At 39.5% G+C, this 25,428-nt stretch overlaps 1 long non-coding RNA gene and 2 other non-coding genes across 4 annotated transcripts in view; 1 reads left to right on the forward strand and 2 right to left on the reverse strand.

Annotated features, from left to right (window-relative positions):
* LOC123619007 (uncharacterized) overlaps positions 1–9,326 on the forward strand; it is an 11,372-nt gene extending 2,046 nt beyond the window's left edge. For both annotated transcript variants that reach the window (XR_012510733.1, XR_006727521.2), the window contains 3 exons: positions 1,205–1,341; positions 5,290–5,343; positions 7,032–9,326. This is a non-coding gene — a long non-coding RNA (uncharacterized LOC123619007). The remainder of the gene's footprint in view (positions 1–1,204; positions 1,342–5,289; positions 5,344–7,031) is intronic.
* Positions 4,746–4,817, reverse strand: TRNAW-CCA (transfer RNA tryptophan (anticodon CCA)). Its single transcript has one exon. It is a non-coding gene; the product is annotated as a tRNA-Trp (tRNA).
* On the reverse strand, positions 5,480–5,551 carry TRNAD-GUC (transfer RNA aspartic acid (anticodon GUC)). The gene has a single exon. It is a non-coding gene; the product is annotated as a tRNA-Asp (tRNA).
* Positions 9,327–25,428: the final 16,102 nt, after the last annotated feature.

Genomic DNA, 25,428 nt, shown 5'->3' on the forward strand with positions numbered 1-25,428 from the left:
AGCCGTCTCAGGATGCTGCCCTGGAACTCTGCTTTTTTCAGAGGGCCTTCACCCCAAAAATTTTCCAGGCAGTTTAATCCTTAGGGACAATAATTCATCCTACTTTTTACTACAAGCCAAAAAACAAACAAACAAAACACACACACCTGTTGAGTCTGCAAGTTGTTATATTTTATTTTTTATTTTTAATTGAGTTATAACTGACATATATTAGTTTCACGTGTACAACATACTGATTCTTTGTTTTTATACATTATGAAATGATCACCAAAGTTGTTAAAATATTCTATTTTTGACTATTCCTTTATGTGTATATTGCAACCTCATGATTTATTTATCCTATAGCTGGAAGTTTGTACCTCTTAATCCCCATCCCCTCCAGCAACCACCAGTTTGTTCTCTGTATCTATGAGTCTGTTTCTGTTTTGTTTGTTCATTTGTTTTCTTTTTTAGATTCCACATATAAGTGAAATCATATAGTATTTGTTTTTCTCTGTCTGACTTATTTCATTTAGCATAGTACCCCCCCCCAGTTTCATCCATGTTGTTGCAGATGGCAAGATTTCATTTTTTTTAATGGCTGAGTATTATTTCTCTGTGTGTATGTGTATCTATATCTATATCTCTATATATATCAATCACATTTTCTTTATCCATTCATCTATGGATGGACACTTAGTTTGCTCCTGTGTCTTGGCTATTGTAGATAATGCTGCAATGAACACAGAGGTACATATCTTTTTGAATTAGTGTTTTCCTTTTCTTCAGATAAATACCCAGAAATGGATTTGCTAGATCGTATGGTAGTTCCATTTTTAATTTTTTGAGGAACCTCCATACTGTTCTCCATTGTGGCTGTACCAATATACATTTCCACTAACAGTTCATGAGAATTCCTTTTTTTCCACAGTCTCGCCAACACTCATCTTTTAGATAATAGCCATTTTAATATGTGTGAGGTGGTATCTCATTGTGCTCTTTATATACATTTCCCTGATAATTAATGATGTGAGCACCCTTTCATGTGTGTGTTGGCCATCTGTATATCTTCTGAAAGTTAGACATAGTACTATGCCCTGTAGGCCAACATTAAAGATAATGTAGTTCACAAAGAACTGCATTCTAGATGCCTGAGCAAAAACATCATTTTCACTTCCTTTCATTAATTATCTCTCCTTTTCTTATGCCTGGACTCTATCAACAGGAGGTTACTGGCAGATTCTGCATTTCTCAGGAGACATGGCTGATGTCATACGTCAGACAGTGAGATTGCCTTTCTACATCATCCACAACATCTTGAGTTACCAAATTCAGACTTGGAATCATCCTAATTGCCTCCAGGTATATCCCAAGCACCACTGTTTTTAGTAAGGAAGGTAATGTTTACTTTTAACTCTGCTGTAGAACTCTGTAATAGAGGTTACTTTTTCTTATACTCTATGTACCTTAAGGCCAACAGAGTGGGTTACAGAGTTTGGGTGGCCTTTTCATTCCTGATTATTACTCTTGAACTATTTCTCCTCTTTCCTCCTTCAAAAACATTTGAAGTTCATATCATGTGGCTAAATCACCTGTTACCACCTTTGCTGCTGTAATTTATCAACCACTTGGCTACAATCCCTCAGAAATTAGACCGTTGTTCCTTACTCTAGGTTTTCCTTACCATCCCTTTTGTCTACATTCTGTGTGAATTCAACTTTCTTATAGATGACCTATGCAGCACCAACAATGGGCCTCTTAGGTCTTTGACCTCTTCATCTCCAACAACTTGTTTCTCAATTCCATGTCATCCATCCACTCCACTGGTAAGACCCTGAATCTCAACTTCAAGCATCCCAGTTGTCAATCACTAGCCTCTTTCTCTCAGCTCATTTATCATATTCTCACTGACCTCCAATCCATTAACCCCAACATTTGAAAAAAAATCTATTATCTTGCTTCTGTCATCATATAATTATTCCAACTTACTTGACTTACATTCCTTGATCAATCCTTGTAATCATTCTTTTGCAAACATTTTCAACTCTCTTACACCAATGTCTCTTTCTTTCTTTCTTGGAAGAACCTCAACCCTGCTTGGACTAAATCTTGTTGGAACAAACTTTCTCACTGCTTGCACCTAAGCAGCAAAGATTGCTGGTGAAAAATCATAAAATAGGGCTGACTGGTTTTCATGACCTCAGACATCACAGGAGCACTCAACACTGGCTGACAAAGCTCTGTATTCTCTGGATTCACCAGTCATACCTTGACTTCTCTCATCAAATCTCTGACATCCCTCTCCCCCTCCTCTCCCATTTTCCCCTGGTGACTTGACAGAAACCACCTGTGGGGAGTGCCTCACATTGAGATGGTCAAATCTGCACTCATTTTTTCTTGCATCTTTCTTGTTTACATTGAAGAGGTGTCCTTCTATAAGGGTAAATTCCATCAGTTGCTTTCTGGATCTCAGCCTTCTCTCCTGTTCAAGAACTTGATTTTTGAGGTCATCTCCTGTGAAATTTCTGAATTAAAAAAAAAAAAGGTGTAATGTTTTATTTTGTGTTACATTCGTCCAATATAAAAACATTATTTTATGTTGAAACAGGTATTAGTTTTAAAAAAAATCGTTAAAATGTTACAGCCCTGGTACCTAAAATCTTGGGAGACAGTGGAATGATATTTCTATATGAAGCCAAAGATTAAACAACAACAAAAAATTAATGCAATTACTTCGTCAGAAAACTCTTCCAAAACTTTTTTTTTCTAAAACACTTGGATAACTGCCTTCATTCCCCTTTTTGGAGTTCTTAGTGTTGTTAATGTACAGCTGACTTTTTTGTTTTTCATTATCTTGCTTTGCATAGGACTTGGTTTTGAATTTAAGGATGTCACTTAGAACAGAGCAGATGAAATATTACATGGTCATAAAAATCATGTTCTTGACATTTATTTAAGACAGTGACAGAATGTTTACAATACAGCAGTAAGTAAAATACAAATAGAAAAAAGAGCCATACTAGAGTAGTAAAGAACTGACATGTGTGTGTGTATCTATATATATACATACATATAAAGAAAAAAGACTAAATGAATTTACACCAAAATGTTTGTAGTAGTCTCCTCTGGGTGGTTGGGGCAGGTGATTTTTCTTTTCTTATGTTTTTCTATATTTCCCAAAATTTCTAGTCAACATATATGATTTTATAATCATAACTACTTTTCTTTTTGAACTAGAGTGAGAAATTGGGGAATCACTTGGCTTATCAGAATTCAGAATCTGTTTTTCAGTTTTTCATTTTCAAAGGCTCCATTTTATCAGTTCATCCAGAGTACCTCAGTCTGTTTTGCTATGGCAGCCCTAGCAAAGTAATACATATAAACCTCTACTTTTACAGTTGAAGAAGTCAGATCCTAGGGGTATTAAGTGACAGTGCTTGACTCACAGAAGGCACTCAAATATGTCCACTGGATGAATAAATGCTTTAAAATCACATAGAAACTTTATTTTTCAAGATCTTTCTTTATGAGGCCTTTTTGAACTACCCGAGGCAGAGTTAATCTCATTTTAGCACCATAATACCACTCAACTCTGTTCATGCTACTCTCATTGCACTCATTCCAACATAGTATGGTATTTGGTTACTTAATATCTGAGTCCTGCTCAAAAAACCCTATTTTTACTCGGTGTCTCCTTTTCTTCAGTGTTTAGCACAGTATTAAGCTCATCATAGTCGGTGGTTCATAAATACCTGCTGAAATGGATAACCTAATCTCAATCCAACCAAAATGGAGAGGGAGGAACAATCTACACAAAAATACAACGTGCAGCCATACTCTTAGGCTGAATTATAAGAAATTAATACTTGATTTTCTAAAACATTGAGCAGAAAAGCTCAGGGACTTCTACATAACATATCCAATTTAAAAATTGAAAACTTTCTCATAGTCTTGCTATTCATCTTTTGTACAACAAATATTTGTAAGCCTGTAATGCACTGTACTGAGTCCTGGGGCTTACAAAGGTAAATGAGTAAGCTTTGCTTCCTACTATGAGAGGTTAATAGTTGAAAGTGGTAATTTGTCACCACTTGAATGAATTGGTGAAAATATAAAAGGTACATTGGTGTCACTTAGGTCCAATGGCTTCTAGCAAGTTCTTTAAACGCTTTGTTTCCACTTTTATATAAAACATTTTGTAAAGAGTGGAATCTGGAGTCAGTCCTGGTTTGGAGTCTCAGGTGAGTCACTATTCTGTGCCAGTTTCATCTGTAAAAGTGGGATATTAATCACACATTGTAGGGTCGTTTATAGTGCCTGGCAGATGGGTTGAAGCATGTAAACTATTATTCACATTAAGAAATTATACTGTTATACTTGTTTTCAAAAGGCAAATGGATATAAAACCGTTTTTGGAAAAGCAGTTTGTACGGTATATGTATTGTACAGTTCCTGTCAAGGAGCACCGTGGACTGACATGCCCCCTAATGTAGAACACTAATAGTCCGTATCTCTATGCATCATGCACGTTAAATAATAGAGAAACTCACTTTTACGGTGCCAAATAGTGAAAAAAAAAAAAAAAAAAAAAAAAGTCGGCCTTAAAGCTCTACTATATATAATGATTCTTGTCTTTTTGAAGACTAAGGATTACTAGGATAACATTTGAAGGAGGAGGATATAATACTACAATTAAAGGCACTTTAAAAAATGGCAGGAGTACACCTAGGTTTATAAAAGCCACTAGGCCTAAAGAGAAAATGCCATGACCCCGACGTGATTCGAACACGCAGCCTTCTGATCTGGAGTCAGACGCGCTACCGTTGCGCCACGAGGTCCTGCTGGGCTACGGCTCGCGCAGTTTCTTAGGACTCCGGCAACATGGCTTCTCTTCCGGTCGCGCTCCGCCATTTCTTCCATTCGCTGCTCGCCTCTTCACCCAGTATAGGTCGGGACCGGAGACTAATACCTTTAGTGCCAAGATTTTCCTGACAGCTAGCCCTCTACCTAGGCTGGGATAAGACTAGCAGAGGCGAGAGAACGGAGTTTCCCGTTTAGTAGTCTCCAAAGCCGAAAAAAAACGGTCCCTCCTCTTCAGCAGACGATTTCCGTTCTTACCCGCCCCTAGGGGCAGAAACTCCGCCCTCTCTCACCCCTCCCCCTACGGGTTCCGCCTCACCGAGTTCACGACCTCCGGTGGATTCTGGCAGGGTGCTACTGCGCAGGCGCAGGCCTGTGCCAGCCTGTGCCAGCCAGTGGGTGGAAGCGAGGTCTGGGTGCTGTCTGAACGTTTTCTTTTCCCCTTCCTAGGTCTCCTGCCAACAGTATAAAGCGTCTACTCGCAGCGTTGGCTTTTATCTCAAGGTGAGCACTAAGCTTAAAACTTAACCATTTTGAGAAGACAGACTTACACAAGATACCAACATTTTGTATTTGTCCCTGATGTTAGTTCTTTGAATTAAGTGAAAAATAGTAATGGTTAGTTAAAAGAGTACAACGTCTCCCCGTCGGGGAATTGAACCCCGGTCTCCCGCGTGACAGGCGGGGATACTAACCACTATACTAACGAGGAGCTATTGGCCAACGTTCTCTCAAGTGCCACTTCAGGGTAAAAAGAGAGTCCCCTTCCTTTTGCCAGTCACCCCCAAGTGTGAAAACCCCTACACGTGAACTGTCTCTCCTCACATTATCTATTCTGGGCACCTTGGATTCTTTGTCAATGAAAAGAATAAATGGTTTAGAATAAATGAAACAAAATGCACTTCCAATTTTACTGATGGTTGCACATAGTTTGTTCAACGTTGTTGAGTTATTGAACTTAGTTTGCTGGAACTTTTTACGCTTTCTAGATGATTTAGATTTTTGGCGGGAGATTTTTGTTTTGATAGTGACCAAGAGAAACTTTTGTTTTTAAAGTCTTAAACCAAAAACAGTATTTTTAATTAGAATTTAAGTAAATGTCAATGCTGCATTTTTCTAATACTTCTTCTGTGATGTATAATAGTAGTGACCTGAAGCACAACAATACCTTCACAAATTTGTTGTTTCATTATGAAGTTGATGTTCAAGGGTATCATATGGTTACCAGATGTCTGGGGCAGGCAGGGTTGTCCCACAGTTCAATGCCTTTTTAAACAATTCATAAGCTTTCATGACACAAGAGGGCTCACGCAGGCCAAATGCAATTTTATTAGCTGAATTTCCCTGTATTTGGGTGTTTTTCCTGAATCTTCTACAGTTTGTCCGAAAATTAACAAACACTTAAATGGTTAAATAATAATAAATATAAATAATTCAAAACAAGGATGTGCCATTGATTAAACATAGGGTTGGGAAAGTACACTAGTAGAATAATTTGTATTATCCTGAGCCATTTCATAAACAGAATCAAGCCTGTTCCCAGAGGGACCAGGAGGGCCTCACCTACAAATTTCTGGCAATATGTCTAAATAATAGAATTTATAGAGTCACAGGTTGACATGATTTAAAGTTTTTATCATAGAACTTAAACTTATGTGTCTTAAGAAAACTGTTCCTTCTACTGAGTTAATATATGAATTAATTTGAATTAATATATTTTTATAGATCATATGTTACATGGTATTTTCCCTGTGACGAAAGGAATTATGTATTTAGATAAGGCATTTAAAAAATGGCAATTTCTGAAGGCTGTTTTGGCACATTTTTTGGTTACTCTTAAATAAAAAGCCTCCAAAAAGCCTCCATAAAACTCAGTGTCCCAAGGTCTCCTTCTATTCCTGACCCTGCAATAACCCTTGTGAAGTCCAAAGGGTACTGTGATAACTATGATGGTGTCCTTTTCTGGGCAAGACTGAGGGGACTTGCCCCAGGTCTCTCAGCTTGGAGAGGCTGCAGAGCAGTGAGAAGCCAGGTCTCCTGAACTGTCTGTCTGCACCAGGTTCTACACTGTGGGAAGAGAGGCTTAATCTTTGTCCCTTTAGAAGAGACACCATCCTCCCCACCTAAGCTCTGGTAAAGCTGTGCCAGTGGCCATACATGTGTTGTTACTGCTCTTCTTTTATCCTCCCTAGGGATAGGAAGAAGCACCCTGAGTCAGCAGAGATTGCGGAGAAGGGAACTCAGCACCTGCTGTCCATCTTCCTAAAATGGAAAAGAAAAGAGAGGGTGACTAACCTGAACAGGGTAAGGGAGCTCAGAGATTCCTCACTGTCAGCACTGGGACACAGTAAAGGTTAAAATTGGACTGGCAGTACAGAGGGCACAGAACTCTCTTTGGAGGTAAACAGCATGATGGCAATCGATATTGTTAGAAGTTTAAAATCTTGCTCTACCTAAATAGCCATTTGTAGAGCTTATCACAGCTTGCAAAACCATTCACATTCATTTTATCTTCTCAACAGCCCTATGGGGTCAGCAGAGCAAGTGTTTTATCCCTATTTTACAGGTGAATAAAGACAATCTCGTGTAGTCATACAGGTAGGAAATAGTGACCAAAGCCTTGGCTGCCAATCTTGTACAGTTTTCACTCTGCTTCACAGTTCCACATAGGGGTATATTAACAAATAAATATGAGTTATGGAGACAAAAGCTTTTGTCACTAGCATCAACATATGTGTCACATTTGTTCCAATATTAATATTTACTAATCTCTAATTACTGAGCAGGCACTGTAGTCTTTCATTCACTCTTGAACCTGCAATATGCCAAACATTGCCTTACATGCATGAGGTGGTTTCAGTAAAGGAATCTTGTTCTTGTGGAGTTTATATCCTAACAGAAGGAAGATAGGCCATAAACAACGACTATCATATATGGATATGTTAGATGGTGACAAGATGGAAATAGAAATAATAGCATGGAAAATGGGCTTGGAGAGTGGCAAGTTAAATAGAATGGGTGAAGTTGGCCTCATTTTAAGAAGGTAACATTTGAACAGACTTGAGGAAGATCAGAAGTGTAGTCATATAACTATCTGGGAGGCCTATGGGGCCTTAAAGCTCATTGTAGACTTTGGCTTCTATTCTGAGGGGAAATGGGGAGCTACTACAGGGTTTTGAACTGAGAAGTGACATAGTCTCGTTTATGTTTTAAAGGACTTTTGGCTCCTAGGTTCGGGGTAGAGTGCCGTGGGAGAGAGAAACAGATGGGAGTCCCAAGGGGTCTCTTACAGTAATGCGGCGTGGTTGATGATGGTGGTGGAGGATGTAGGAGGAGCTGATGTACATTTTCAAGGTGGAGCCAACAGAATTTCCGATAGAGTGAATGTGAGGTGTGAGTGTGAAAGAGGACTCAAAGAGCCTTCCAAAATTTTTGGGCTGAGCAGCTGGAGGGATAGAGTTGCCATCTACTGCAGCACAGGAGAGTAGTGCTCAACTCGAGAGCACACCATCCCCACGGATGCTCTGTGGATGGCACTCCCTGGAATTGTGCAGCATGGCAGATCTGCCTGCAGAGCAGGATTTGGGGGGATAAGAAGCACTTGTTTTTCAGATGTGTTAAGATTGAGATACAGAGAAGGCACTTGAATGGAATGGCCAAGTGTTCATTGTATAGGTTGTTGTACAAGCACGTTGCTGGGGGCTGGAGATACAGTGATGGACAGTGACAGCTTCCGAGGAGCTTCCGTTTTAGTGGAGGAGACTCCTGTCACTAGTCAAAGAATGACAACAACTACAAAAAAAGTAAGATTACAACCCGGGCAGTTACTAAGAAAAAGATGTGGAGGGACGAGAACACTGGATGGAACTGGATGTGCAGAGATTATAGGAAGTGAGGAAATGTGGTTTATAGAGGGGTTGAAAGCATGCTGAAGTGGCTGGGGAGCGTGAGGAAGGTCGTGGAAGAGGCGAGGCTGAAAGGCCAGTGGGAGTGGGACAACTCAGGGTCTCCCAGGCTGTGTTAAGAACTTTGGCTTCTTTTTCATTCCTATTTATTTATTTATCATTTTTAGGATTTATTGAGGTATAACTCATAAACAGCAAAATTCACTGTTAGGCATGCCATTCTATGAATTTTGACCATAATCTAGTTACAGACTCTGTCCACCACGCCCATCACAAAGTCCCCTACCATTTGCTGTCAGTCCTCTGCCTCCAGCCCCACGCACCACCGGTCAGATTTCCTTTTCCAGAATGTTATTTTAATGGAACTGTACAGTCTGTGGCCTTTTGAATATGGCTTTTTTTTTTGCTTTGCATAATGCTTTTGAGAGTCCTCCACGTTGTGTGTGTCAGTAGTTGTTTTTTTTTTTTTAATAATTGCTGATTAGTGTTCTATTGTATGGATGTTTATCTACTCACTAGTTAGTGGATATTTGTATTTTTCCCAGTTTTTTGCTGTTATAAATATAGCTACTACAAACATCAGTGTACAGGTTTTTGTGTGGACATACATCTTAATTTCTCTGGGGTAAATACCTAGGAGTGGGATGGCTGAGTCTTAGGGTAAGTGTATGTTTACCTTCATGAGAAACTACCACACTACTTTCCTAAGTGGCTGTAACATTTTGCATTCCTACCAACAATATATGAGAGTTCTTGTTGTTCCACGCCTTTGTTAGCACTTGGTATTGTAAGTATTTTTTATTTGAGCTTTTCTAATAAATGTGTAGTGGAATCTCACTATAGTTTTAAAATGTCTTTCCCCCAAAACTAATAGTGTTGAGCATATTTTCATGGATTTATTTAAGTACCCAGATCTTTTGTCCATTTTAAAATTGGGTTGTTTTCTTATTATTGACTTTTGAAAGTTCTTTATATATTCTGATTTCTAGTCTTTTTATCAGACATATTATATCTGATGTATATCTTGGGATATATCAACACATATGTAATATATCACTTATGTATCTTGGGAGATGTATTTTCTCCCAAGCTGTGTCTTGTCTTTTCACTCTCTTAAAGAACTTTTGTTTTCATCAGAGCATGCATGACCTGGTTTCTCATGTATCTTCCCCTTTTTCTCTATTGTGCTCACTTCCTCAGACCAACCTTTGAACATCATGTAAACAAGAACTTGGGCTAGCTCACTACCCAACCTTCCTTCTTCCCTTCCCTCCTCCCCATAATTAAAGAAGAGCCTAAATTGCTCCTGGGTAGTTTCTGGATTCTGTAGTAATTCATTCACAGAAACATTATTTATATCTATTAAAACATAAAGCTTCCCATGCAGATGTGGGAATTAACCATCCATAAACACTAAAGTTCAAAAGTGAATGTTTATGATGTGGGCCTGGAAGACAGATCTAGATGAACACAGGTTTAGATTATTAAGGGGAAATAGCTCTATTGAGGATGTTCATGCTTTACTATTTCCCAGACTAATTTATTTAAACAATCATCTAAAGTGAAAACTGAGAGACAAAAGTCTGTGCCTTCCAGTCCAATCAATCCTTCAGTCTTTTCTTTTCCTTCTCATTAAAACAACAACAACAACCTTTGTTGATTTATTCTTTGTGCCAGGCATGGAGCTAGGCACTGGGGACAAAGATATGGGTAAGACTCACTTCCTGCTTTGAGGAATTCAGATCATGGGGAAGGTGGACCCTCTAACTGATAGTTAAAATACAATTTGTTAAGTGCTATGGTGGAGACATAATCCAGGCATATTGAGAACCTATAAAGTGAAGCCTCTGCATTAAATCCTTTACATAGGTTAACCATTTAATCCTTATTACAATCCTTTGAATTTGGGACAATAGTTCTCCCCCTTTTATAGATGAGGAAACTGAGGCAAAGGAAGGTGAAGTTCACACAGATAGAAAGTGATGAACGTATAGGATTACAAGGTGGCAAGGACTAACTCTGCATGAGGTGCTTGAGGAAGACCTAGCTGGGCCTTCAGAGGGTGATGAAGAACTTTGAAAGAGAAGGGGAAAATGTGTCAAGCACTTCTGCAAGGGGGAAGCAGTAATGCTAAGGCACAGCTCTTGTGCAGGAGGATGTGGGGATTTGGGAAACAGCAAGGAGGAGATGCTGCTTGTGGGTGGCAGAGACAGGGAATGTGTTCACCTTTCCTTACCATGCACAGTTGGGGATAGGGAAAGATCAGAGACTTTAAGTAGCTGGCAGGAATCTTAGATCTTTTCCACCCTTTCATTTAAACAGATAAGGAAACTGAGGCCCAGAGAGCTCCAGTGATTTTCGTAAATTCTCAGGGCTGAGAACACCACCCCTCCCTTAATTAGTTGTATTAATACAAGGGAATCTTTGGGCTCAGCGGTTAGGTGTCCATTGGGGAGGTCATTCCAGGGCATTAGATCTTGGCATCACCTTCCCTGTGGTTATCGGCCCCTGGGGTGGTCTTAGCTTCCTTTCTGATTTCTGAGGAAACCACCTGCTGGCATTGGCTCCAAGACTCAAGGTCACTGACCTTCCTGTTTCTGGTATTTTTTTCCGGTCCTGCTGGCAACCTGCTGACCTGCCCTTGTTAGTAGCTGTGCGGGTTGATCTGTCTGGCCTTAAGGCATGCACTGGCCCCACTAGGAGGACTCCTGGGTCTTGGTGACCTACACTTTCCCCTGGCTCTTTGGAGTCAGTCCTTGTGCAGCTGGGAAGGACAAATTCATTCCTCTATTTGGGGTGGGATGAAATCGTTTCTACTTTATTTTAATCTTTACCTGCTTTCTCTTCTAAACGAGAAGCAACAGAAAAATTCCTACTTCAAATGCACGGCCCAGGTTTGGCATTCAAGTTGCTATTTTAGGAAAATATCTGCCTGTAGCATTTTTGAAATTTCTTATTCTATATGTGATTCACCCATGTGACTAGCAAGGTTATGTTACCAGAATGTATTGATAAAAATGAAGTTGATGATACAGTAAATAAGAAAGCCAGCACAAAATAATATGAAAAGAACTATTTTTCTATGCATTTCTAAATATTGAAAAAAATCTGGAAAGAAATGTGTGAAAATATTGAGTCATTGTATCTGGATTAGAGTATGCTGATGAGCTCTTTTTTTTGCTTTTCTATATTTAAAATTTTTCTACTATGTGCATATATTATTCATGAACTCAAAGACAAGAAATAAAATTTTTTTTGAAAAGTTACTAATATCAGGCAAACCAAGTAGCTCAAATGCACACCTGTAATAATCTTAACTAGAACTACGGTGACTAATCAATTCCCTGATTTTTCTTGTTAGTTGAAGCTTTCATTATTTTGCAGCTTAAGTTGTTTATATCTAGTTCCTTAAGGCAGGGAGGTGGGTGGCTGAGGAAGCAAAGTTCCACGCGACTGAAACAGGGCGTGCAGCCTTTTTTCCCTTGTCCCTTTGTCTTCCGGCCCCTGTGTTCCTAGTCTTTTGTTGTCTCTGCACGGACTTTGATTCAGGATTTAAAGAAAAACAAGTGCCGTCCCATAGCGCGCCCTCTGGTGTCCCAGGGAAGTAGAGCCAGACAGTAACCCACAAAGATCGCGGCCATTTTCACACTGCGTTCTCGCACATGGTGATGCTGCGGCCGAGAATGTCTGCAATCTTAGAGGAAGGAATCACACACCACGGAGCTTGGCAGGTTTAGCATTTGAAACCATAGGTGTGAAAACTGATTTAAAAAAAAAATTAAAAATCAGCGTTTAAAAAAAATCTAATAGAATCTGTTCTCAAAGCATTTGGCACTGAGTTTTAAAACTAAGTCAAATTTTGTTCTATAATTAAAACATAAACCAGTACTTTGGGTTAGTTGCAAATAAATTACATGTAAGGGGTCTGGATACCTAGGTTTAGGTTGACTGCCGATAGTGATTTCTGCCACTTTGAGCTTTTTCAGAGTGGTAAAAATTGGTGTGAGAGATGATACTGAAGGTCCTTTTTGTCTATAATTTACTTCTTTGTATTGCATTTTTCATCAAACTACATGGTATATAAATTACATTTCCACTAAAAAATAAGCAAACAAACCAACCAACCAATGTAGGCAATATTTTCTGTTTAAATGTTTAAGAATTGGTGGCATCTTAAGCTGTATAGGTTTATTGGAATAGGTGTTGGGAAGGCAAAGCTTTGCTGCTACCCACTTAGGGTCTCTGTCGGGCCTGAGAATTAAACTGACATAAGACAGATTAAGAGGAGTAAAATGTACAGATTTTACAAGTACCTGGGAGCCCCATAGGAAAATGAAGACCCAGAGAAGTGGCAAAACCTAAATGTTTTTATACTAGGTTGAACAAAGAGAGGCAATTGTGGACAAGGAACCAACATACCTGAGGAGACCAAAGGAAGATGAGAGTGATTTTAACAAAGACTATTTGTACAGAATTTTCTCAGCATTGACACTTCATCTCTGGTGATAAGAATATTTCTTTCCTCTTGGTATAGTATGGGTGTATTTCATGTGGAAGTTTTATGTCCTGCTTTCAAGAAGAGAAAGGGGGAGGTGAGAGCTCCCTTCTTATACCTGCTATTTTTCAAGTAAAAATTATCCCAAAATAATCCTTACCCCAAAGTGGCATATTTTGAGTTGGCATATAGTGCTGCCCTTCATAGATAATTCATACACATGGTATGAAATTCAAAAAGTGCTGGAGGGTGTACAGAGGAAAGTCTCTCCCTCATCTTAGATCCACAGCTACACTTCTCAAGTTATGTCAGGATTGGTCTGGCAGCTCAACAAGGTCATCAAGAGCTCTGGGTTCCTGCTTCTCTTTTCTTAGGGTCTTGCTTCTCTGAAACCCTTAGCAAATTGACTTTTCTTTTCTTGATTGTCACCTCATGGTTACAAGATAGCTGCTGTAACTCCAGGCATTGCAGCCACTTTCTTATTTTTTATTTTTATTTTTTGTCACCTTGCCTTCCCCTCCTCCACCCTCCCCCAGGCCTCCCAACCCCAAGAACCCACCAGCTTGCCCTCCCAGGGCCCCTTCTGTCACATCTCTCGGTGCTCCAAAGCTCTGGTTCAATGCCTGTCAGCAAATGCAAAGATACTGCAAATCCAATCACAGAGCATCACCTCCTTGCCAGCACGGCGTCCCTCCACAATGCATTTGCCTCTCGCGGCCACTTTCAAGATTGGTGCATGAGGAGAGGCAGCTCCAGCAAACTCTCCTTTTGAATTTGTCCCTTTTAATAGGAAGAAAACCTCTCCAGAAGTACTCTGGCTGTTGTTTCCCTGTTTCTCTTGCCACTGTTGGATCACAAGCAGTCTAGGAAAATGACTATCTGGCAAAAGGAAATGGGCAGTGATTACAGTATTGGCTTTTAGTATTCTAGTGTTCTGTGCTGTTTTTGAGAACTGAAATCTGTTAGTATAATACTGTTTTTTCCTTAATTTAACAATATGTTTTAATCAGTTTTATGTCTGGAGATGTGCCCAGAAAATTATATACTGCATTAAAATTTCAAATCAAAGGCGCCTATGTTTTGAAAGCATCCTGACTACATCCTTCCTGTATTTCAAATTCTTTCAAGGCGTCTTATTACTGATTCAATTCCAATTTTCCTCATTATTTAAGAGCTTTAGTATCTTTTCATATGTATCTGTCATTTGTACTTTCTCCAGAGCTAGTCTGGGTTCTACTTTTCTTTTTTTTTAAATTTTTTTTATTTTTATGTAATCAAGTTTTTGGGTCCTACTTTTCTTCCATAGTTTCCTGGTGGAGTCATTTTAGAACAGCAGCTGAGATGATGGTGACATCATCATTATCTCAGGAATACCAGCAGTGACCTTATTTCCCAGTTTGTGCCTGTTTGTCACGGTGTGTTTTATTAATAGCTCTCCACTCTCAAAAGCGTCTCTATTTGGATGAAAAATTGTGTGGTTGTCTGTTGCTTGAAATGTACCTGAACATGCCAATTGCCGTTTTGCTCTGGAATTTCAATCAGTAGGTGCAGGATTATTATGAAGGCTGGAGTTGGGTCTGCTTCATTCGATGTTGTATCCCCAGGGCCCAGAATGGTGCCTAATACCCAGTAAGTGCATAATAAATATGGATGAATCAATAAATAAACTTACTGCTTGAAGCTTGGCACATTGCCACATGAGCACCTGGATTCTGTTAGCAAGGAATCTAGAGTAGTGATTTGGGGGTGTAAACTAATGGTGCCTGCCAAAACATGCATTTTAGATTTTGATAGATATTGTCAAATTGTTCTCCATAGGGACTGAGTAAGCTTACACTCCCACCAGCAATATGTGAGAGCATCTGTTTCTCTAACCTCCAACCACATGGTGTTATCAAAATTTGTATCTGCCAGTCTGGTAGTTTTAATTTGCGTTTCCCTTATGATGGAGAAGGTTGAGCATATTTTCATATGTTTAAAAGCCATTTGGAATTCCTTTCCTGGGAACTGTCTGTTCATATCCTTTGCCCATTTTCAACTGAGTTATTGGTCTTTTTCTTATCGATTTGTAGGAACACAAATAGTTGTTTCCAGTTTTTCATGTCTTTTGAGTTTGTTTTTGGTGGGGTTTTTTTGCCCCTCTGAGCAGAATTTTTAAAATGTATTCATACTTAGCTTTTCTTTTATAGCTTCTAAGTTTTATATCATGCTCACAAAGGCTTTCCCTACTCCCAGATTATAAAAAAAAAAAATCTTCCTGTATTTTCTTCTCATACTTTTGGACTTTCATTTTTTTCACATGTAAATCTTGATCCACCTGGAGTTTATTTTGGTGTAAAGTTTGAGATGTTCCATAAGGGCTCCCAGACCCAGCTCCAATGTGTATGTGGAGGCTTCCCCACATCAACAAATAGTTCTTTGACGGCAGCAGGTTGTCCGAGAATTCCGTTCAATTCTGACACTATCTTCCTGGAGATAGAGGCAGATTCCACAGGCACAGCGGCTCAGTCCCACGAGACTACCCTCCACTTAAGACACCAGTTGCAAGCCCAGGTAGTTACCTGTGCTTCTGACCAAACTGTTATAAAACAGAGGGTCCCATGACCCCCTCCTCTGGTTCAATTAATTTGCTAGAATGGTTCACAGAAAACGCATTTATTCACTAGATTACCAATTTATTATAAAAGGATATTGAAGGATATAAATCAGCTGCCAGGTGAAGAGATAAATGGCCCTCTCCAGGGGCGCCACTCTCCCCAATTTGCACGTATTCGTCAACCCTGAAGCACTCTGAAACCAAGCTCTATGGGGTTTTTATTGCATAGGCATGACGATTAAATCATTGGCCATGGGCGATTGATTCAACCTCCAGCCCATCTCTATTCCCTGGAGGTCAGGGGTGGAACTGAAAGTTCCAAACCTGATCACATGGTTGGTTCTTCTGACAACCAGCCCCCACCCTTGGGTGGGATCCAGAAGTCACCTTCCCTGAAGCCTTTTCAGGAACTGAGGACAAAAGGTAAACTATCTGATTGCTCTTGCTGCTCAGGCAATTGTGAGGGTTTTGGGAGCTGTGATCCAGGAACTGGATGAAGAACAAATATACATAAGTATTATATAAATCACAATATCACAGGTTTGAATCCAATCTAATATTGTTTATCAAATGTTCCACCTTTTTCCCTTTTTCTCATAATGGAAACTCCAAAGGGTCCTTGCATTTCAGAGACTCCATTTCCTACGACCAGTACTTTTAACATTCTAGTAAATTCTAGAGAAAGGAATTCAAGGTCAAAGCAGTCAGGATGAAAATTTAATCTTTAGTTTCATGTCTTTACACTTGTTCATTTTATATTAACACTACCTTTTGCTAGGCACATATGTGTCAAGTAAAATACACACAGAAGGCTGTATAAAACATACATGTAGAGTTCAAAGAATAATGGTAAATGGCCACTTGTGTCCCTGTTACTTTGGTTAACATGTGAAACGTTGCAGTAACTTGAGATTCTCTGTGTGTTCTTCTTTAATCATATTCTCCTCCCTCTTCCTCAAGAGGTAATCATTAGCCTGATTTGGGGAGGGGGGTGTTGATTATCCCTTTCTTTGCTTTATACTTTTACCACCTATATGTATCCTTAGATGATATATTGTTTATATTAAAATTTTTTTTTTTAAATTAACTTTCTTAATGGAGGTACTGGGGATTGAACTAGAATCTTGTACATGCTAGGCACACACTCTACCACTGAGCTATACCCCACCCTACCCTGGCCCTGTTTATATTTCTGACAACTGAGTGGCAAGAACAGTCATAGTGGCAGCTTCTCTGAAGATAAGCTGAACCAATCCCCAAGTCAAGTTTGGCTTCAGTTTCCCTGAGAGCATCCAAGAGCTCCTTCTGGGAAGTCAGGGACCAGGATTAAGAGTGAGTTCTGGGAAACACAGGATATACCGCAGCTGGGACATGTGTAGTTTGGGTCAGGTAACAGACCTCTGCAGAAATAATCAGGTGTGGGTGGTTCTCTGTCTGATGCTTTCCTGCTGTCTGTGGAAATCAAAACTGATTTGATTTCAAAGCTGATTTCTGTGGAGTGAAGTAAATTTCCTTAGCTCATCCAAACAGCAGGCCATAGCGGGTATGTTAGTTTTCTATTGCCGCTAACAAATTCCCATAAATGTAACAGCTTAAAATAACACACATTTATTATTTCACAGTTTCCCCTAGTCAGGAATCCAGCACATTTTAGCTGGTTCCTCTGCTCAGGGTATCGTAAGGCTGCTATCAAAGTGTTGATTGGCTGTATCCTCATCTGGAGGCTCAGTTGGGGAAAGCTCCATTTCCAAGCTCCCTCATGTTGTTAGCAAAATTCATTTCCTTGCAACTCTAGGGCTAGAATCCCCACTGGCTTGCTGTCAGTGGGGACAGCTCTAAGCTCTTAGAGGTGGCCCTCAGATCTCTCAGCAGTTGGAATTCAAGGCAGTGTCTCATTTTAGATTGCAAAGATTTTCCATGGCTTGCAGGTGAAGTCCTTTGAATCATTGCTTCCACTGGCTTCTCCCCTGACCTTCACACCCTCAACTCTTAGTTGTATAAGCCTCTGATTCTCTCTATTAAAACACTTCTCTTTGTGTACCTAGAGTGGCTTCCATTTTCTTGGCCAAACCCTGACTGATACAGTTGTTTTGCTTCCATCATTGCTGTTGGAAATTGGAAACCGTTTTGATTCCAGTACTTTATATGTGACTCCTTTTTATTCTCTGGAGGCTGATAGAATCATCTTTTTGACCCTCAGTGTTTTGAAATTCCATAATGATGTGTCATGAGTGTTCTATTTTCATCCACGAAGTATGGCTTCCACAGAGTCCTTTCAGTCTGGTGATTATGCCCTTTAGTTCTAGGATATTTTTCTGAATTGATTATTTTCTCCTGTTTATCTTCTTTTATCTTTCTGGAACTCCTATTTTCTGGATGTTGGACTTTTTGGGGTAGTCCTCTACTAATTTCCCATAACGTCTTTTTGCTCCATTTTGGGGTAATTTCTACCAATTTATCCTCTGGTTTTAAATTCTTTTAGCATATTTAAAAATATTCAAGTGCTCATTCTTATGCTCAAATTATTCTTTTAAGATAGCATTTTGTCTCATTTTATGAAGGAAAAATATTTTCTTTTCTCTGTGAGACTATTAGAGAGTCTCTTTGAAGTTTTCCTCTTCCTTCTGTTTCCTTCAAGTTGCTTCTCCTTCTGTTTGTTGGGTTCTCAGTGTCTACTCTAGGGGCTTTTCTCAGATGATTGGAAATCCTGGGTTCTCTATTCCTGATTAAGTGTGAGAACCCAAATGACAATTTGCAGTTTTGAGGGTGTGGATAAACTCGTTCAGTTTAGGAGCTTTGCTGTTGGTGTCTTAAGTGACTAACCTCCATCCCCTTGATTGTATCTTTAGTTCTTTCTTCTTGAGCTACTTAGATTACTTGGAAAGTGTTTCAGTTATCCAACTGGAGGATTAAGATCTGCTTGCCAATGTTTTGGGAGCCAAATAAGGAAAGAGAGCTGAGGGTCTCAGCATTTAGTCTTCAGTGAACACACCTTTACTTAATATATTTTTTTCCCATACAATAGTCGTAATTTCAACTGTCCTCGAGTCCAGAGAACACTATTTTACCTTCTCTCATCAATAAACCATCAGTATTTTTCTGGTGTTGGAAACAGGCATTGGCCTAGATGTATAGAATGAATAAAGTGTTCCAGGGAATTAACTGTTGCCTCCTTATTCTATGATCTTCTTCCATCCCCAGTTCCAGAGGTCCCTGGTACTACCAGCTCTAGAGAGCTTTGAGGATTCTGAAGTGTTATGTTGTCTCTCAGCTTTCCTCAGTGCCAGCTTGGGATTCAGCTCTTTGGTGTCTGTTGTCGATTACCCCTCAACTGTCTGTTTTTTAGTTTCCAGTGTTTTGCATTGCCTCCTCTTTTCTTCTCCTAGACCTTGTGAATTTGTGTTTGTGTATGTGTGTGTGTGTGTTTAAATAAGTCCTTCATAGTCACAAAATGGTTGCCCCAACTCCTGACATCACATCCATCCATTATGGGATTATAGCATTTAAAATAGGAAGAAAGACATTTTCATCAGAAAGATAAATTGTTCCAAAGTTAGGCCACCCCTGATTGGTCAGATTTGTATGCCAACACTAAATTGATTACAGCAAAAGGGAAGGGAAACCAATAATTGGGGTTAGGGGGAGAGGCCACCATCTTGCAGCCATCACATTAATATTAATAGCAAAAGAGCCTAGAAAGAAAATACTCCCAAAGGGAAAAAAAAGTACATTTGAAGTTTTTTGTGGATTTCTACTCATGAAAGAAATGGTTCTCCAAAAAAAAAAAAAAAAAAAAGAAATGGTTCTCAGTTGGTGAAAAAATCAGTAGACCTCTCTATATAGCTGAGGATGTTAGCTAGACCTGTTGCTTTTGATGAATTATTGGAAGATTCACCCACTTAGAAAAAGCTGTGTACATTTAAAATAAATCATTGATAATAAAATTGATTGTAGCTTATGAAAAACCAAACAGGTATATGTAGTTCTGTTTGAAATATTTGTTCTTGAGTTCTCAAGGGATTGTGCCAGTTGGGTTTTTAGTACCATGTAACAGAACTTACTCTAGCTAGTTTCAGCAGAAACATACTTTATTAAGGTCTAACTGATAGCTCAGAGAAACTTTGAGAGGGTCAGAGTCAGGCTTGGTGGTGTCACAATCAGAAACAAATGCCAAGGTGGCTACACTGAAGACCCTGTTAGAGCGCCCTCTACTGCTTTCTGCTGTGAAGACCCCCATTGGGCCGTCTGCCGCTGTCGCCTTCCAGGTCCATTTCCAGAAGAATTCTGTGCACTGCCTGTTTCCTCCTATGGTTCTGCAAATTGAATTTACATGTGGGTGTGTCTGATTAGTAGAGCCTACCTCACATGTCAGCACCCTAGCTACAAGAGAGGCTGCGAAAGCGAGTTTCTGATTTCTACCTTTGAGGGTGGGACTCCGAAAGTGGGAAATTCGCCAAACGTAGGAAGAATGCACAGTAGCTGCTGGGTCGCCGTGAGGAGGGCATACACCAAACGGAAAGAGGACAGACAGGGCCAAGAGCATGGGCTTTGGAGTCAGATGAACATTAGGTGAAGCAGAGCTCCACAGCTTCCCCAGAGTTCACTCTGGGTCAGCTACTCATGCCTGTTTCTTCTTATGCACAATACAGATGATCATAATGATGGCATCCTAGAGGTGCTAGTAAGGTTAAATGAGGAAAAGCTTAAAGCGTTTAGCCTAGTGCATCACTAATTACAAGTTCATGTTATTATTGTTGATGTTGTTGGTGTTATTACTGTTGTTGATGGAAGGACAATCAAAGCTGAGTCTATAAAACTGAATCCTTATAGAAATCATTTGACAGTTTCTGTCCGCCATATTAGTTTTAGTGTTAAATTCCTATCTCCCTTTTCTGGTTTAAAAAAAACCCAAAAACAAGAGGGGTTAGTACCAATGTCTTGATAAATTATAAATGCCTCTGTCATTCTCAGCATCTTCTTATATTGTACCCCCCTTTGCCACTTTATTTGTTCACCATTACAATCACAGAAAGCCAGCTACAAGTTCACAAATGCCCTCATAAAAATTAAAGTAGAAAAAGAACAGCTCAATGCGTGTTGGTATTGACAGTGTTATGCTTGGTATTTCTTGGTGGAGGACTCTTTCATAGGTGTATATGGTGACAAATAAACAGGTTTGATAAAAATTTTGGCTGAGAAAAGGATATTAACTTACATAAACTTCCCTGTGAAATAAAAGGTTAGCGGTGCATTGCCAGAGTATACCATCATGAAAAGCACTAGGAAAGAGGCAGTGGAATCCTCTCCATAACCAGATTTCACTGAAATCCTCCCTCTATTTTGGGGGGAATGGTGAAGGTATGGTTTTATTGTGTTTTGTAAGCTTTTCTGCATGTGCCACACAGCTCACTCTTGTAGTGTAGTGGGCAGAGTGCATTGTTCTGGAGTCAGAGAGTTGGCAGGCAAATCTCTGCTCTGTCATTTATTAGCTGAGTAACTGTTTTGAGTCTCAGATATGTCATCTGTAAATGGAACTAAGACACTCTTCTTTCAGGGTTCTTGTGAATTAAATGACGGATTCAGTATGTTTGGTGCTTAGTAAAGTGTCTGACACATAATGTGCGTTAGCCACACATGATGAAACTATACATTGACAAAGAGGAAAGGTGGCCGAAATAATTAAAAAAAAAAGGCTTGACTTTCATCGTGGTGCATTAGCTGTTTGCAAAGAATTTGCTTTGTTAATTAGTTTTAGGCTAGCAACATTATTTTAGTTTTCCCTGTGTCTTAGTCAGTTTGGGCTGCTGTAACAGAGCATGTAACATGTATGTATGTGTGTGTAGTGGGTATGATATATCAAGTCCACAGAAACTGAGTGTGCTAGAAATATGACTTAATTATTTTCTGAAACTCAATTTATGACTGCTAGTCTCATATTCCCACCCCCAGAGTCCATCCCTGTCCATTTTTCCTAGTACAGAAAGTGGTACTTAGTTGCTTCCAGATAAACACACTTGACTTCAGTGATTTTTCAGTCATTTCAGCCTTAAAGTCCTGACATATTCAGGATTGTTTCCTCTCTGTATTCCTCTTGCTGCCCCCCACACCCAGAGTTGATGCTAAGCCCTGGGAAGTGTTAAAATTAAAACAAAGGTGCATTAAACATCTTAAGAGTTTATTTGAGCAAAAATTGATTCGAATGGGGCAGCACCAACAGGAAGTGGTTAGGAGTGCTCTGTGGACAGGAGCCAGGGTAAAGACATACAGAGAAGATGCAGAAGCAAAGAAAGGAAATTATTTGGCTACAGCTTAAAGCCTAGATGGCTGTTTGTGATTGCTTGTCCTTAGCATTTTGATTTCCTAACCTTGAGGCATTTACAGGCTTAGGTTTTGGTTTGCTTACGTTGGCCAGCATGACTTTAGAGCCATATCAGTCTAATTGATTTAACGAGCACTTGTGTAAATTTCACTTTAGCAGCAAGAGGAAGGGGGTGCCTAATTTTTCATCTTGCCCACGACATCCTGTATCAGATGTCTGTCTGGCCACCTGTCAGTCTGAAGGCCCTGGCATGGCTCCCACCTAGTTTCCCAATGCTAATCTTCTTTGGAGGTGAGGCCTCATCCTCAACATTCCTCCAGTGCAGTGAGTCTGTGTCACATCCCTTCACTATAGTGATTTCATGTCTGGGCTGAAGGATGGTTTTTTCCTTCGGAACTGTTCTTTTCCTCTCTCAGCTTATTTCCGAGCACCATTTTGGATGCTCTTGCATGACACCCTGGGAGCTGTGGAGATCCAGCGGGCCAACCAGGCTCCTTTAATACATGGACATGCCCCTCCGCTCCTTCTCTCTGATTGCTTCCCTCTATACCTCATCAGTTTACATTCAACTTACAGATCTTCTCTACCGCAGGCTCTCCACATTTTAAAGGGTTTTTAAAATTTCCACCCTTTCTGAAATTCCACTTTAGGGACTCTTGTATCTACCAGGAATGTTTTTGGTTGCACAAAACAGAGAACCTGACTAACAGCAGCTTAAATCAAGAAGGCTTTATTTTGCTCCGAAGCAGGAGTGGTGTGATAACTCCATGATGTCCTTCACATTCTGGGGCAGCTCTGTCCAACAGAAATATAACAGGAGCCATATACATAACTGAAAATTTTCTAGTAGCAACATTATAAAAAAAGGAAAGTAAAATTGACTTTAATAATATATATTATTTAACCCAATATGCCCCATATCATTTCAACATGCAATCAGTATAAAAATTATTAAGGAGATATTTTACATTTTGAGGGTACTAATTCTTCAAAATTCACTGTGTATTTTATACTTACGGCACATCTCCGTTTGAACTCACTGCATTTCGGTTGCTTGATAGTGTCATGTAAGAAGTGGTTACTTATTGGACAATGTATGTCTAGGGTGTTTATCTTTTTGTTTGCTAACCTATCTTAGCCTGTTGGCTTGCTGCCTCATGGTTACAAACTGGCTGCTGAACACTAGGTATCTGCAATTGTGCATTTAAGTAAGGAAGAAGGAAAAGATGACGTCCTAATCAAGAAATGAAATATTTTGTAGGAAGCTCTTGATTTTTTGCTGAAATCTGATTGCCTAGTAGAGTGTCACATGGCCATGCCTTACTGCAAAGAAAGCAGGCCTGGGGAAATGGTACCCGAATAAAGTTGGGATTCTGTAAGTAAGAAAGGAAGAGGAGGATAGATACTGGGCCCAGTCAGCAGAGTCTATTTGCAGGGCCATTGCCCCTGCCACACTCTGCACTTGACCCTCTTGCTTTCTCTCCTGACTGCCTCACACTTCCCAACTCAGAGGTTCTTCACCCAACAGGGAGTGGGAGGTGGAGTTGGGGAGGGTCTGGGAAAAACTGTTTTCAACTATTTGCATACCCTTTCCAATCCTTTCTCTTTTGTACTACAATATGGCTTTTGGTCTTGAAAGAAAAAAAAAAATGTGGCGTGTTCTCTTTAGTACCTCTGCTAAAAATCTCTAAAATAATGGGTGCCCACCCATCTAGCTGGGGGCAGAGAGCAACAAACACAGAGTCTTAGAAAGCAAAGCAATTAATATTTTATAAGTCAGCCAGCAACATATGCATAGGAAAGGAATGATGTGCATCTGGATGATGAGAAAATCATGGGAACTTTTTACCATTTCTTTTTATCTGTATTTCTAAGCTTTATACTATAAAGCAGTATAATTTACTTATAGAATTAAAATTTTTGATCCATGTAATCCAGATGTAGCAAATCAGGATTTTTAAAATATCAAATAATCCCAGGATATAACTTCAATTACTGTAATAGAATAACACTCAATTAAATATTGGTATACATTGCCAATGGGATATTTAGAGACTGTACTTAAAAGAGTAGAGTTATAACCCACTTGAACAACTCTTTGATTAATTTATCAGAAGCCAATGAAGTCATCGGAGGAAGAGTAAATGCTGGTTTAGTTCAGAGGCAGCCCCTGGATTAGGTTAGTTTAGGTTATTAAATTTTAACTTGCCTACCTCTGAGTCATTTGTAGGTCAGAAAAATACTAGGCGCCTGGCCTGGAGTGATTGGTTTGCTCTAGGCTAGAAGTTTAGATTCTAGTCGCGATTACAATTCTGGTTCAGGCTCATGTAGTCCCTGAGGGTGGGGTGGTGGGGGTGCTGTTTTTCTTGGCAGCATCGTGGCAGTTGCTTTAGCCTAGAGCGAGTTCTTGCCGCCAGGCTGATGTGCCTGTCCAACGCTGTCTATGAGGGTGGGTTTGGCATCCCAGACAACCGAACATAGAGGAAAATGAAGAGTACCCTGGAGGTGCCAGTCTCCTTGAAGATAAATGAGATTATTAGGAGAGCTCTGGGAAAGGAGAATGTGTGGTTTTGATTTTGTGTTTTAAACCAAGTTGTAAAACTTGGACAGCTTAAATAAAGAAAGAGTCAGAGGAAGCTTCTAGACTGCTGAAATCAGTACAATACCAGGATTTAAGCCATGGAAGTCATCTAGGAGTGAACCTTTTGGAGAGGAAAAACAGATGATGTAATTTTCTTAAGTAACCTGTTGATTTTATATGTATCTTGGATCTTAAGACCTGTGTATCAAAACAAAACTTACGTAGCATTTTGATTTCCAAAGGTTTATGTTCATTGATTGTTCTTTAAGTTTCAATAATAAGGAGGGTAGGAATATTTTCATTATCATAAAAATTATTTGCAGGAAATTATATTACAGTAATTTCCTTGAAATTTGTTAATATTTTTTCCTACCTCAAATTCTTGAAAATGTGAAAACATAATCCAATTTTTATTGCCTCAGTAACAAATAGTGTTCTGAATAAATCTACTGAATTATTTCTCAGGTTTTAGTATTACAATATAAAATGGCCTAAGTGTAAAATAATTCAATTATCTTTCATACCTGTGCACTTAAGTGTACAGCATTATGGAAACATAAAGTTTAATAAGACGGTTGTCTAGTGTCAGTGTTTATAGTGTAGGTCCTTAAGGGGGAAATTTCATTGAGATTCCTTTCACCGTTGTTAACTGCAAAAGATCCCTTTTGTTTTCCAATGGGGAAGGAACTGTCT

This window comes from Camelus bactrianus, chromosome 12, assembly GCF_048773025.1.
Source record: "Camelus bactrianus isolate YW-2024 breed Bactrian camel chromosome 12, ASM4877302v1, whole genome shotgun sequence".
Lineage (NCBI taxonomy): Eukaryota > Metazoa > Chordata > Mammalia > Artiodactyla > Camelidae > Camelus > Camelus bactrianus.